This window comes from Mustela nivalis (assembly GCF_964662115.1).
Source record: "Mustela nivalis genome assembly, chromosome: 1".
NCBI classification, from domain to species: Eukaryota; Metazoa; Chordata; class Mammalia; order Carnivora; family Mustelidae; genus Mustela; species Mustela nivalis.
In genome coordinates this window covers 76,502,070-76,517,844 of record NC_139020.1, presented here as the reverse complement: position 1 = coordinate 76,517,844, position 15,775 = coordinate 76,502,070, and the positions used below count along the sequence as shown (strand labels likewise).

At 36.4% G+C, this 15,775-nt stretch overlaps 1 long non-coding RNA gene across 5 annotated transcripts in view; it reads right to left on the bottom strand.

Moving 5' to 3' along the window:
• Positions 1 to 15,775, bottom strand: part of LOC309870970 — a 248,047-nt gene that overhangs the window by 141,256 nt on the left and 91,016 nt on the right. For 4 of the 5 annotated variants that reach the window (XR_014314905.1, XR_014314906.1, XR_014314907.1 and 1 more), the window contains one exon: positions 7,929 to 10,521. This is a non-coding gene — a long non-coding RNA (uncharacterized lncRNA). Of the gene's footprint in view, positions 1 to 7,928; positions 10,522 to 15,775 lie in introns of those variants that run through there. The other variant, XR_014314909.1, reaches the window with a different exon arrangement.

Below are 15,775 nucleotides of genomic sequence, written 5' to 3'. Positions count from 1 at the left end.
CTTATTTCGCTAAGCATGATTCGCTCTAGTTCCATCCATGTTGTTGCAAATGGCAAGATTTCATCTCTTTTGATGGCTGCATAGTATTCCATTGTGTATATATACCACATCTTCTTGATCCATTCATCTGTTGATGGACATCTAGGTTCTTTCCATAGTTTGGCTATTGTGGACATTGCTGCTATAAACATTCGGGTGCACGTGCCCCTTTGGATCACTACGTTTGTATCTTTAGGGTAAATACCCAATAGTGCAATTGCTGGGTCATAGGGCAGTTCTATTTTCAACATTTTGAGGAACCTCCATGCTGTTTTCCAGAGTGGCTGCAACAGCTTGCATTCCCACCAACAGTGTAGGAGGGTTCCCCTTTCTCCACATCCTCGCCAGCATCTGTCATTTCCTGACTTGTTTATTTTAGCCATTCTGACTGGTGTGAGGTGATATCTCATTGTGGTTTTGATTTGTATTTCCCTGATGCCGAGTGATATGGAGCACTTTTTCATGTGTCTGTTGGCCATCTGGATGTTTTCTTTGCAGAAATGTCTGTTCATGTCCTCTGCCCATTTCGTGATTGGATTATTTGTTCTTTGGGTGTTGAGTTTGCTAAGTTCTTTATAGATTCTGGACACTAGTCCTTTATCTGATATGTCATTTGCAAATATCTTCTCCCATTCTGTCAGTTGTCTTTTGATTTTGTTAACTGTTTCCTTTGCTGTGCAAAAGCTTTTGATCTTGATGAAATCCCAATAGCTCATTTTTTCCCTTGCTTCCCTTGCCTTTGGCGTTGTTCCTAGGAAGATGTTGCTGCGGCTGAGGTCGAAGAGGTTGCTGCCTGTGTTCTCCTCAAGGATTTTGATGGATTCCTTTCGCACATTGAGGTCCTTCATCCATTGAGTCTATTTTTGTGTGTGGTGTAAGGAAATGGTCCAATTTCATTTTTCTAGCAGCAAATATTTTTTAACTCATTCATGCTAAAGGTGGAAAAGCAGGAATGTACACGGTAGGTTCATACAATAGGAAGTCGGCTAGCTGGAGTTAAGGGTTTATATTAAACAGAATATAGAAGTAGGCTTAGTATAGTTGAAAAGGGGCCTTGAAAAATGACCAAGATATACCTTATTTTGGTAGGCACTGGGGAGATGAGACAAAAGTATTGTTATAGATCAGATCTGGAGTATGCCTATGGAAATGGCAATTAAAAACATCAAGACTTCTGTTTCCCACAATGTGGCAGACTAGAAATTCTTACAAGCCGATTTGATTGAAGCATAGGGAATGGAGAGCAGGATGAAGATAATTTTGATTTTTTGCACTTCTGGTGCTAATAGAAAACTGAAGTGAATTGCCTTGTGAAGAGTTGGAATCAACGGTCTGGAGCTCAGAAGTAATCTGGTTAGGAAATTTAGTTATTAAACTTATAAAAGTCGGTTTTATCACCAACACATTGTAGCAGTGAAGAATAGTTGTCTGGCCACTAAGCCTTGGATATGTAAGAACAGAATAAGGAGTTAGAAAAATTAATATAGAAGACATAATAGGAAAAGTGGAAAACACAGAGTTCAGACAGAGATTTTTATAGGAAGGCACTGAATTCACCTTCATCATTACTTCAGTCTCTAAGGCTTGTGTTTGGCAGGTGCTTACTTAGTATTTGTTGAGAAGGTTATAAGATCCTCCTGTATTGTAAATTATTCACAGAATAAAAATTAAGTCACCACAACTTTTAATTTGACAGAGTTAGAAATTTTATTAAAAATTTAAAAAGCGGGGGGTGCCTGGGTGGCTCAGTGGGTTGAGCCTCTCCCTTTGGCTCGGGTCATGATACCAGGATCCTGGAATCAAGCCCCGGGCTCTCTGCTGGGCAGGGAGCCTGCTTCCCCCTCTCTCTCTGTCTGTCTCTCTGCCTCTCTCCCTTGTGATCTCTGTCCATTAAATAAATAAATTTAAAAAGCAGGAGTTTTTAACTTATGGACAATTCTTATTTAATAGCCAGTATTTTATAGCTTTACCTTATCTATAAAGAATATTCCAAGATTCACAATGAAAATATACACCTCTCACTTTGTTCTTATATTTTATAGGTCATAAAACACAGAACTTAAGTATGTAATAGCAGTAGAATGACATCTTATAAATGAACAAAGTACACAGTATTAATGAACAGTCTCAGCTAAATTTGCCCATTTAAAAATAATGCCTAGAAAACCAGACTTAAAATATAATAATTTGGGAACTAATCTGCTGAAAGACAATTACTATAATCAATAATGTTTTTGTTTTATTTAGATTTCTGTATTTTAGAAAATATGTGAAACAATCCTACCATCACTTTGAGATTGTACTATATCAATCATAGTTGATCTTACAGTTGATATCAGCAGTTCTCAACAGGGGTGACTTCCCCACCATGAGACACTTGGCACTGTCTACAGATATTTTTGTTTGTTCCATTTAAGTGGGCAAAGGGATGGAGTGGGGACAGTGCTACTGGTTTTAGTGATGGAGGCCAAGGATACTACTAAGCATCCTGCAACACTCAGGACAGTATCTCATCATAAAGAATTATCCTACCAAGTAGTGCCAGCATTGAAGCGCCCTGTATATCAAAGTCTGTGGTTCCAGAGACAGTCTTAAAATATACCTGGGTCAAAACCCTCTTTACAGGGACAAAATTTTTCACCCAGTGCTGAGATTTTGAGGCCCCTTCAGCAGAGCTGTTTTTGCCTGCTTGGATTTATAGTGGAGGTCTTTTCCTTCATATATTCTATACTCCTAAAACTATACAGGAAGCTTGAAAATATTTTGCATATGTCCCAAAAGCTTAAAAATGGTTTTAAAATCCCTCATCACATCTCCTTTGTTAGACACATTCATGGCATATTTGTGTCATTTTTTAAATGTACTTTATTTTTCCCTTTCTTCCATCAAGCAGTACGTGGTCAACTAGCTTATATAGTTAGCATCAAACTCAGTCTATAAATTTGTTACTGTTTTTTCTATCTTTGTGTCAATGTTAAATGTATGATACCTATGATTTTCCATGATCACTCTTGTATAAAAAGGCAACAATTTTCAAATGTCTTTTACTGGTCACTCTTGTATAAAAAGGCAACAATTTTCAAATGTCTTTTACTGGTCACCCTGTCCCCTTTTTATATATTCTTACATGATGTCCCAAATGTAAATAAAAGACTGAGTGCCAAGTCACCTTTACTCCCTAACTCTATCATCCTTACCTCTTTACCTCATCTTCTTAAACAAGCAATAACTTTTTGCAAAACACCTGGGGCTAGAAGAAATAGAATTTGAAAGACACTGTAATAATATATAGAATAATTGCACAAACATTGCCCTTCTCTACTGAGAAAGACCTTGTTGCTGCTAAACAACTTTTGGCTGGCAGTCAGCAAGCTATGTATCGGTTTCAAATATTCTCACATGAACAGATGTATCAAAATCCAAGTCTGGCATACAAGAGTCCCTTTGGGGGCATTAATTTATAATATATAATATAGCATGGGTTGTTCAAAGCTTGATTGTGTATTAATGGGAATGACCATTTTCTCTTCACCTCAACTAATTTTTGCTGAACTTGCTCCCTTGCTATTACCCAATGAAATCTCCCGAATTTGCTCCTTGCCATGGCTAATCTACCCTACTTCTGATAAGGATAGAAGCAGGACACATCTTCTTACCTGTAGTGTCCCCTGCTACTCTTGCCCTAAATGACACTTAGAAAAAAAGAGACATTGAGGTCATTTGACTAAAGGTAAGGTTCTAAATCTTATGGTGATATAAAGCAAATTATCTCTGAAAAAATATTTGTCTTTATTTTTGCCTATCAAAAGCATCTTCAAAAGTAACAGTCTTAGGGGTCCCTTGAGGGTTAAGTGTCTGACTTCTGTTCAGGTCATGATCTGAGGGTCCTGGGATTGAGCCCCACTCCAGACTTCCTGCTCAGCAGGCAGTCTGCTTCTCCCTTGCCCTCTGCCCCTCCCCATCTGCATTTGTGCTCTTAAATAAATAAATAAAAGCTTTAAAAGTTATAAAAAATAAAAAATTAATAAAGACTAAAAAAAAATTTTAAAAAGTAACAATCTTAAAACTGAGATAAAATTATAATTTAGCCAAAAGAATGCATAAAATAAAAAGATATTACCAATGAAAGAAGAACTAACTTCAAATTATATTTTCATATAGAAAATGGTTTTCAGATAAGGAATTTCAGAGGAGCACAGCCATCCAAGACCTGTTTTTGTCTTTGTGCCACCCTCTCTTCTCTACACATTTTATAACCTAATTCCCTTGTCTTGCTTCTTTCATGTAAGAAAGACAAATCTTTTTCTTCAAAAATCACTTGTTCATTTGTCAAATATGTCATGAACATTTATTATGTGTACTGTATATGGAAGATAAAATGAAGCAAATAAAGTGTAAGATTCTTATATCCAACCAGTATAATTCAGTGCCTATAGTTGATGAGGCACTGTTCTAGGTATCTGGGGCACAACAACAAGCAAAACAGGCACCATCTTGCCCTCATGGATTCTAGTGAAAGGTATAATTCCTGTTAATGAAAAGCTTTCAAGGAAAGTTGGAGAGAAATAGGTATGTTCATCAACAAAAATAAGAAGTTGTGCCCCTCACAGTTGTTCCCTAACTGTATATATAGGCATAATGAATTAGTCAATTGTAATTATCTGCTTATTTTTCTATTTCCCTCATTAAAACAGTTTTCAGTCACTAAAGAAAATCAGCACAAACCTGTATATGAGTGCATGCCAGTTCCCTATGTAAAACTGATAAAAGTAAAACTGATTAAAGTGGAAAGAAAGGACCATATGTCACCAGCATCCTGGCCAACCTAAATTATCCCTAGGTCACCCACAAGGACTCTGTGGGGCACAGATAAAAACCACCATTGAAAATGCTATGGACAGAGAATATAGTTTACTGTGGGTGGCAAAGTGCCCATGAACTCAAATACTTGTTGAATGAATAAGTAACACTTTTGAGAAAAGGGGCTTTCTAAATGCTGTCGTGTAAACGTTTTCATAAAAGACACGAGACTCAGGCTGACATTTAAGAGGATTTTAGTTTGATGTAAAGAAGAAAAGTGGATTTGTCTTGCAAAACAGTGTAAATAAAGAAATGGACAGGGAAGCACAAATGCATGGTGGGGGAGGGGGCAGAAGGAGATCACGGGGGCAGAAGAGGTGGACACATGTTGAAAACAATATGTTGGTACTGTATAGGTAATGGGTCATCAAGAATAGATACTAGCCAGAAAGAAATGAAATTGACCAGATCAGACCACTTCCTTAAGGTTAGTCTCCAAATCCGCACTCTATATCATCACCATTTAAATATATTTCATAAAATGCAAAGCAGTGTGCATGCTTTATTTATGAATCGTAGGTCATTTTACAATTCTGTGCAGTTATAAGCAGATTATTCCAGCTAGAAATACTGAGATGCAGTCAAGATTTCTTCTAACTCTAAGACTTGTGATTTTTTTTAAGATTTTATGTATTTATCTGACACAGAGAGAGAGATCACAAGTAGGCAGAGGTAGGCAGAGAGGGAGGGAAGAAGGCACCCTGCTGAGCAGAGAGGCAAACATGGAGCTTGATCCCAGGACCCTGAGATCATGACCTGAGCCAAAGGCAGAAGCTTAACCTACTGAGCCACCCAGGTGCCCCAAAGATTTATGATTTTTAAGCTTAGAGATGTAGTCATTGTAGTGTATATATTTATCCTAGTTAAATTAAAAATAAGGGTTCATGTAATTGTTCCTTTTTTGACTGGTCATATTCAAATAATCAAAATTAATTTATATTTTAAAAATAGAATTGCATTAACAATGTTCAATAGTACTTCCATTCTATTCGAAAAGCTATAACTCATGAAGAAAATGGACTTCGAGAAGCACTTAGGAAGGACAAGTACAGCAATATAAATCGTATATATGTCCTCCTAGGAAAGCAGTTATGTTTAAAACTCTTACAAATCATGGTTTATAGTGGTTGTTTTAGAACGAGAAATGAGTATATTACTGTACATATATTTTTATGGCTTCATAAAGCTAAGCACTGCTTAAATGTATAAAGGGGTCATTATGTCAACTAAACGACTTCTCTTCCCCTAGAGTAGGTTTTAAATATCTGAGCTTAGCAAACATTTGCTAGCTTATCCTTGCCCTTTAGAGAGACAATTCTGAAAGAGATATTTCAGTGTTTGATCTATAATAATTAAAAGAAAAACATCTTCTCCTTTTTTCTTTGAGCACCAGCAATTTGAGCTTCAGTTAATATAAAAAATGAAAACTTCCTAATTACTGACCTGAGAAATTTTCCAAGCAGGAATGAGGAATTACTCACCCACTAAGAAATCCAATTAATTTGCTTTCTACTAATTCTTCTCCTCTTAAAAATTTTCTGTAACACACTTAAAAGGTATAATCTGCCAAGTAACTAACTAAATGATCATTATCTACACAGGTGCATATTGACTCTCCTTCCAAATACTCAGAAGATTTACACAGAGCTCTGAGCCCTATTTCAGTTCCACTGAACTCAACAAATGTTTGCTAGATCAACTACTATATGCTAGACATTGTAGCAGTGACAAAAATGAATTATGTCTTAGTTTATTTCCTCAAAGAGTTTCCAATCAAGACAGGAAGCAAGAAATATATAAATAGCTAGCCAGAATCCAGAGGAAAGGTATAAACAAACTGTTCTGGAGAAACCAAAGGAAAACAAAAAATTACTTTCCACTGCAGAGAGGTAAGGCAATCAGGGAAGGATTCACAAAGGAGGCTGTATTGCAGTACATTGGGCTTCAGTAGGTAGAAGGGGGCTAAGAAAGAGGCATCATGGCCTAGAGAAAAATAAGAGCAAAAGTCTTGAGTTATGATACTTCAGATTCTTCTTCAGTGCTGCCTGATCTTATGGACTTCCTCCCTGATAAAGATGATTCATAATGGGTAAGCTTTCCTATTTTACCCAGAGGTCAGTGGCAAGCTATGTATATAGTGCTAGTAAGATTAGTACTTCCGGAATCAGAGAGATTTAGGATCTGATTCCAGCTGAGCTGCTTACTGGCAGATATGCTACATACTATTCCTGAGCCTCAGTTTTCTTATCTGTGATATAGATCTAGTAATATCTACCTTAAAAGGAGATTGAGAAAATTAATTTTAAAAACCTCCATAGAGAGCAACTACTAAATAAAATAATATGGAAGGAAATACCACAAAGAGTATAAATAAATTAAAATGGAATCCTAAAAAAAAGTTTGATCAGCACACAGTAAGGCAAGAAACAGGAAAAACAAAAAGAAACTAATAGTAAAGATGTAGACTTGAGCTAAGAGCCCAAAACTTGAAGCAGCTCAGATGTCCTTGAGCAGGTGAATGGTTAAATGGTAAATAACCTCTGGTACATATAAACCATGGAATACTACTGACCAGTAGAAAAGAATGAATTATTAATACAAGCAACAATTTGGAAGAATTTCAAAGGAATTATGATGAGCAGGAAAAAAAAAAAACCAATCCCAAGGGTTTTATATTGTGTGATTTCATATATATAATATTCTTGAAATGACAAAATTATACAAATCGAGAAGATATTAGCATTTTGCCAGGAGTTAAGTATTTGGGGCTATAAAAGGTAACACCAGGGATCTTACAATAGAAATGTCCAATATCTCAGGTGTGGAGGTTGATATGTGAAGACACACATGTGATAAAATTGTACAGAATTAGAAACACGCACAGACACACACACAACTAAAAGTAAAATGGGGTAAATATGAATACTTCAGAATTGTCTCAATATCAGGATCTTCTTTGTGATGGTATACTCTATTTCTATAAGATATTACCATTAAGGGAAACACAATGAATAACACAATTGCATGTAAATCTACATTATCTCAAAATAAAAAGTTTAATTCAAAACCAAAATAAAACAAAACTCCACAGACATTGTATTAGTTTGCTAGGGCTGCCATGATAAAATATCACAGAGTTTGTGGCTTAAATAACACACATTAATTTCCTCATAGTTCTGAAGGTTTGAAAGTCTAAGATGAGTTCTCAACAGCTTTGGTTTCTTCTGAGGCCTTTCTCCTTGGCTTGTAGATTGCTGCCTTTTTGCTGTGTCCTCACATGGTCTTTCCTCTGTGTGCCCATGTCTGTATCCAAGTTTTCTCTTCTTATAGTGATATCAGTCATATTGGGTTGGGCTGGGGCTCATGCTGAAGATCTCATTTTAACTAAATTACCTCTTCAAAGTCTTTATCTCCAAATGTGGTTACATTCTGAGGTACTGGGGTTTAGGGCTTCAACAAAAGAATTTTGGGCATAGTGCCAATCTAGCCCACACAGTCTTAAAACAATAAAAATATAGCAGAACACATAGGAGGAAATTTTCTTGGCATTTGATTTAGCCATAATTTCTTAGATATGATACCAAAAGCACAGGCAACAAAAGAAAAGCAGATAGTTTATATTACCTCAAAATTAAAAACTTCTGTGCATCAAAGGATATGACCAAGAATGAAAAAACAATTCATAGGATGGGAGAAAATAGTTGGAAATCATAAATCTGATAATGGGTCAATATTCAGAATATATAAAGAATGGCTACAACTCAACAAGAAAATAAATAATCCAATGAGAAAATGGGCAAAAGACTTAGATGGACATATCTCCAAAGATATATAAATGACTAGTAAGCACATGAACAGATGCTAGTATCATTAATCACTGGGGAAATGTAGATAAAATCCACAATGAGATATCACTTCCCATCCATTAGGTGACTACTAACAACAACTAAAAAACAAAGCAAAACAAACAAAAAACCAGAAAATAATGCTTGTGCACTGTTGGTAGGATTATACAAAAATACAACTCAGTGGAAGTTGTTCTTGTATTTTTCACAAAAAATTACACTTAAGATTATAATATGATCCCGTAGTTCTACCTTTGGCTATATACCTTATACCCGAAAGAACTGAAAACCGGGACTCAACAAATATTTTAAACCCATATTCATAACAGCATTATTCAGAAGAGCAAAAAGTTAGAAGTAACACAAGTATCCATTACCAGATAATTTAGATAAATAAAATGTGATGTAGACATAAAATGGAATATTATTCAGCCTAAAAAAGGAAACGCTAACATATGCTATAACATGGATGAACTCCAAGGACATTATATTAAGTAAAAGAAACCAATTATAAAAGAATATGAGCTATTTCAAGTAGTCAAATTCATAGACACCAAAAGTAGAATGGTAACTGCCAGGGGCTGAGATAGAAGGGAGCATGTAAATTATTATTTAATAGGTAGAGTTATCAGTTTTGTAAAATGAAATAAGTTCAATGGATAGATGGTAGTAATGGTAGCACAAAAATGTGAATGTATTTAATGTCATTAAATTAAACACTTGAGAATTGTTAAGATAGTAAATTTCATGTCTATTTTGCTATAATTAAAATAAATGCAAATTAAAGTTTGTGGGTTTTTTTCAAGTTATAGAGACCTGCACACGTATTAAACACTTAGAAAATGTTAGTTGTTGCCTCTTCTTCTACAGACCCCAAGATGGATTTGTTTCCTTCTTGGTTTCTCTCCAGAATTCACCTCTTATCCTCTTTCCTTTCTTCTTCAGCAAGAAGTCTGAATTTTAGTAAGGAAGATCTTGAAGATATAGTCAGACTAGGTCTCTGTCACTTCACTCCTTTACTCTACATGGCTCCCAAACTGAACAGTTGGGTAGAGGTCATTTTATATGTATTTTTTTCAACTTAGATATAATAAAGTTGTTTCTTGGCTTAATACATCTCTTTTTGTAATAGAATGGCAAATTTAATAACACAAATAAGATTATAAGTGTTCTTATCCTGTTGCCTGGATACATTGGCATTTAATATTCCTGAGGTAATGAAAAAAAATGGAAGTGAGATATTTTTCCTCTACAGTGAGAGCTACATCTAATGGAGTGTCTTACTTTCTATTATTTTAACATAAAATGTATTCAGTGTTCTCCATATTATACATCAGAGTTAATATACCTTAGTCACAAGGACCTAATGTTCATACATGTCAAATAGATTAGACATTTTGCCCAAAATAAACTCATTTCTTACCCTTGAATTTCTTGAATATCTTGAAGGATGTTTATATATAGTCAAATCAGTCTATTGTTTATCTTAAGTTTGGAAGACATTGAAAAAGCAAGGTTAAACATTTATTTATGGTTGAGCTTTTTTGGCACCAATTTGTGCTTTTTTTCTCCAAGCAGGAAATACAATAAATGGGAGTCTTCAAACTCCATTGACCATCCTACCACTTATTATTTTTAATTGAATCAGTTCAGAACTGTTAAAATACCTTTTGGGATGCAAAAGGCATTTTGGGATCCAATTTGGGATTGGGATAGATGAGGATGAGACAAGATGCCCGTGAAGAAACTGGAACATGGTGCTTCATATTGGCTTTTCCTGCAAAAGAGATGGGAAAGGCAAACACTGGCTTCTCCTATTTAAATATAAATGTTGTTGTTCTGAGGTTGACCCTAGAAAAATCTGAGAATGTTGGCATGGTGAAGTGGTGACTAGCATTTAACAAGTGTCTGCTGAGCATCAAAGACTTTGTCTTATTAGAGCAGGGTAACCCGGTAATGAAAAGGGAAGCACAAAAGACTGGAGAACTTAATGTATTCATTTGGATATAGCTGGGTTAATTCTCATTATTATAGCTTAAAATAACTGTAAGTGGTTTAAAACCAGATTCTTCAAGGTGGGAAAAAGTAGAGACAAGAAGTTATAATTAAGATAATCAGGAGATACAATCTAAAAATCACTTTCAATAGTACCTAGGAACAATGAAACAAGAGATATGCAAGAACTATTCATAGAAATGTATAATATTTTAATGCGACTTTAAATAAAACCTAAATAATTTGTCAAATATTTCTCATATAGAAAGATGATATTATAAAAATGGCAATTTTCCTAGTTGACCTGGATATCTTACACAACAGCAGTTAAAATCACATCAGGAGGGACACCTGGGTGGCTCAGTTGGTTAAGCAGCTGCCTTCAGCTCAGGTCATGATCCCAGCGTCCTGGGATCGAGTCCCACATTGGGCTCCTTGCTCGGCAGGGAGCCTGCTTCTCCCTCTGCCTCTGCCTGCCATTCTGTCTGCTTGTGCTCATTCTCACTCCTCTCTCTCTCTGACAAATAAATAAATTAAATCTTTAAAAAATAAAAATAAAATCACATCAGGAATACTTTCTTTTTTTAATTTATTTTTTTTGACACAGAGAGAGAGAGAGATCACAAGTAGGCAGAGAGAGAGAGGGAAGCAGGCTCCCTGCAAAGCAGAGAGCCCAACGCGGGGCTTGATCCCAAGACCCTGAGATCACGACCTGAGCCGAAGGCAGAGGTTTTAATCCACTGAGCCACCCAGGCGCCCCACATCAGGAATACTTTTGAAACTTGATAATATGATTGTAAAATTTATGTACAAAAAAAAAGGGCCAGTTGTCAGCATACTTTCAAAGAAGAAAAATGAGGAAAGAAAATTATTTTAACAGATATAAATACTCAAACTAAAGCTATAGTAATTAAGATAATATTATATTGATGCAGGGATAGGCAAAATAATCAGTAGAATTTAGAAAAGATCCGAAGATAGAATGTTGTGTGGAATGGGTGACATAATAGATCAATTGAAAAAGAAGGGACTATTAAAAAAATAGAGCTGACACTTAGTTAGCCATATTGAGAGGGAGTAGGGGTAGGAAAAGCATTCAATTTATGATATGCAACTCAACCAAAAATTAGCTCCATATGTATTAAGGTCACAAACAGAATTCTAGACTTTTGGAAGAAATTATAGTCTAATATCTTTCTGGTGGTGGATAAGGGAGGCATTCTTAAACAAGATACAAAAACTCACCAGGAAAAAAAAAACCCTGGTAAATTATTTTACTTTATTAACAAATATTGCTCATCTAAACATACCTCAAAGCAAGTGAAACATGAGGCTGGGAAGATAACAGAGTAAAAGGACCTTAAACATACTTCATCCCATGGATACAACTAAACAACCTCACATCAGCATAGATAACCTAGAAAATGATCCCCAAACTGGCAGAACAAACTCTCCAACCAAAGGCAGAGGTGATATCAAAAAAGGTAGGAAGGAAGGGGTGCCTGGGTGGCTTCCCCGTTAAGCATTTCAGATCAGGTCATAATCCCAGGGTTCTGGGATTGAAACCCACACCAGGGACCCTGCTCAGTGGGAAGCCTACTTCTGCCTCTCCCACTTACCCTGCTTGTGTTCCCTCTCTCATTTTGTCTCTCTCTGTCAAATAAATAAGTAAAATCTTTTTTTTTTTTTAAATAAGTAAAACCTTAAAAAAAAAAAAAAGGGGAAGATAAAGATGTAGTATGGAGTTAGAGGGACCTCACAAGTCCAAGGGAGGGAGGGAGCCACAGTGCAGAGAAGGAAAAGAAACAAACTTTCACACTGGGAAGCCCACACAGGAAAAAACAATCCTCATGCATTTGCTTTTGAAAGCAAGAGACACTGAATTCTGTGAATTCTTACAACCAGTGGGACTTAAAGCCTGGAATTTTAAAAGTCAGTAAGCTCAGTTCTGGGAGAAGAAGGTGATAGAAAGTTGAATTCCTGCCCTTAAAGAGACAACAAGACTAACAGCCTTTGGATATACAGCATAAAGGCAGCAGTTTTAAAAATGCCAGGAGCATCTTCCTTATCCATTCGTCTGTCGAAGGGCATCTTCGTTCTTTCCACAGTGTGGTTCATATACACTATGGAGTATTATGCCTCCATCAGAAAGGATGAACACCCAACTTTTGTAGCAACATGGACGGGACTGGAAGAGATTATGCTGAGTGAAATAAGTCAAGCAGAGAGAGTCAATTATCAGATGGTTTCACTTATTTGTGGAGCATAACAAATAACATGGAGAACAAGGGGAGATGGAGAGGAGAAGGGAGTTGAGGGAAATTGGAAGGGGAGGTGAACCATGAGAGACTATGGACTCTGAAAAACAACGAAGATTTTGAAGGGGCGGGGGGTGGGGGGTTGGGGGAGCCAGGTGGTGGGTCTTAAGGAAGGCACGTATTGCATGGAGCACTGGGTGTGGTGCAAAAACAATGAATTCTGTTACGCTGAAAAGAAATTTTAAAAAAATGTATTTTAAGCATATTTAAATATAAATTTTAAGTATCTATAATGCTTATTACTCTTAAAATAATCTAAAGTATTTATAACAAAATTTTAGCATTTTTTTATTCCTGGAGGTATAAATATGGGTGTTTATACTAATCTCTCCTTATGTGTACTTTGGAAATATTTCCTTATGTAAAGAATAATTTTAAAACCTATCTTTAACACAAAACATAGGTTAAAACTATAACCAAAGAAGATTTTATATTCAAGGAATGAGAAATACTTGAATAATCAGAAAATTTTGTTGTTTAAAATCTTTAAATAAATCAGAAGACAGCATCCATAAAGTACAAATAGGAGCTTATACAACAAAAACAAAAAATAGAAAACTCAAACAGGAAGATACCAAAAAAAAGCAATTAAAAATTTTATAAATAAAAAAAATGCCAGGGGCAGTGTCATTTGCAAATATCTTCCCTCATTCCTTGGGTTGCCTCTTTCTTTTACTGACTGTTTCCTTTGCTGTGCAGAAGCTTTTGATCTTAATGAAGTCCCAAAAGTTCATTTTTGCTTTTGTCTCCTTTGCTTTTGGAGACATATCTTGAAAGAAGTTGCTGTGGCCAATGTTGAAGAGTTTACTGCCTATGTTCTCCTCCAGGATTTTGATAGATTCCTGCCTCATGTTTAGGTCTTTTATCCATTTTGAGTTTGTCTTTTGTAAGAGAATGGTCAAGTTTCATTCTTCTATACATAGCTGTCCAATTTTCCCAGCACCGTTTATTGAGGAGACTGTCTTTTTTCCACTGGATATTCTTTCCTGCTTTGTTACTTGACCATAGAGTTGTGGGCCCATATCTGGGCTCTCTACTCTGTTCCACTGGTCTATGTGTTTGTTTTTGTGCAAGTACTATGCTGTCTTGGTGATCACAGCTTTGTAGTAAAGCTTGAAATAAGGCAACGTGATGCCCCCAGTTTTGTTTTTCTTTTTCAACATTTCCTCAGCAATTTGAGGTCTTTACTGATTCCATACAAACTTTAGGATTATTTGTTCTAGTACTTTGAAAAATGCTGGTGGAATTTTGATCGGGATGGCACTGAAAGTATAGAAAAGTGAACTTGGGGGAATCGGAGGAGGAGATGAACCATGAGAGACTGTGGACTCTGAAAAACAAAGGGTTTTGGAGGGGAGGGGAATGGGGGGTTAGGTGAGCCTGGTGATAGGTATTAAGGAGGGTAGGTATTGCATGGAGCACTGGGTGTGGTGCATAAACAATGAATCTTGGGTCACTGAAAAAATAAAATTAATTTTTAAAAAATGCCTGAGGCATACAAGAGGGGAAATAAATCACTCAATTCAGAGCAAGTCTTGAAGTGAGCTTCCACCACGCACAAAGGAGCTGGCAGGCTGTTTCCCTCTCCTGTCTGCTAGCATAAACACATGGCCACCTGCAGGAACCAGAGCAGCGCCTACAAATTGCTACCTAACCTGCTTTTACTAACCCTAACCTTCCCAACACCCCTTACTTTGGCAATTTCCATTACACCTGCCTCAGTCCCAGCATGTCAGGTCCCCTCTTTCAGAATACTCGCTCAAATTCTGCCAACATGGTGTTTCCCAACCCACATGTTTTGTGGGTCTTTGGTCCTAGCAGTGGCAACAGTGGGTGCTGGTAAAGCCGAAGGCACACCTTTTTGAAGTAGTGTCTTCCACCCAGCTGGTGACCAAATACTGCCCACAACAGGCAATTGAGAGCCTTGGCAGATGACTGCACTAAAAGAAAAATGACCAGGACGAAACAGCACAGCACATGCAGCATACATAGGAGATATCCCCTGAAGCTCTGGGTTCTGGGGAGTAGAAGAAACTACACTACAGGACCTCATCTTCAAGAACAGGAGAGATAGCTGACTTTCATTACACACAGAAACAGACACAGAGAGTTAGGCAAAATGAGGACACAGAGAAATATATCTGAAATGAAAAAACAGTACAAAACCACAGCAAAAGCCTAAGCAGAACAGTTATAATATGCTTGATAGAGAATTTAAAAGTAATGATATAAAGATATAGGACTTGAGAGAAGAGTGGAGGACATCAGTGAGACCTTTAACAAAGAGATTTAAAAAAAATAATTAGAGATGAAAAATACAACAAATGAAATTAAAAATACACTAGATGGAAAAATAACAGGCTAGAGGAAGCTGAGGAATAAATTAGTGACCTAGAAGACAGAGTAATAAAAAGCAATCAAGCAGAGCAGGTGAGAGAAAAAAATATTACACAAAATGAGAATAGACTTAGGGAACTTTGTGACTCCATCAAGTATAATAACACTTACATTATAGGGATCCCAGAAGAAGAAAGAGAGAAAAGGGAGAAGAAAATTTATTTGAAGAAATAATGGCTCTTTTCCTCATTGAGAGAAAGAAATATATATCCAGATCCCTCATCTGAGGAAAGAAACAGATATCCAGATCCAGGAGGCACAGAGAGGCCCTCAAAAGTAAGCCAAGAAGCTCCACACCAAGACACATTGTAATTAAAATGT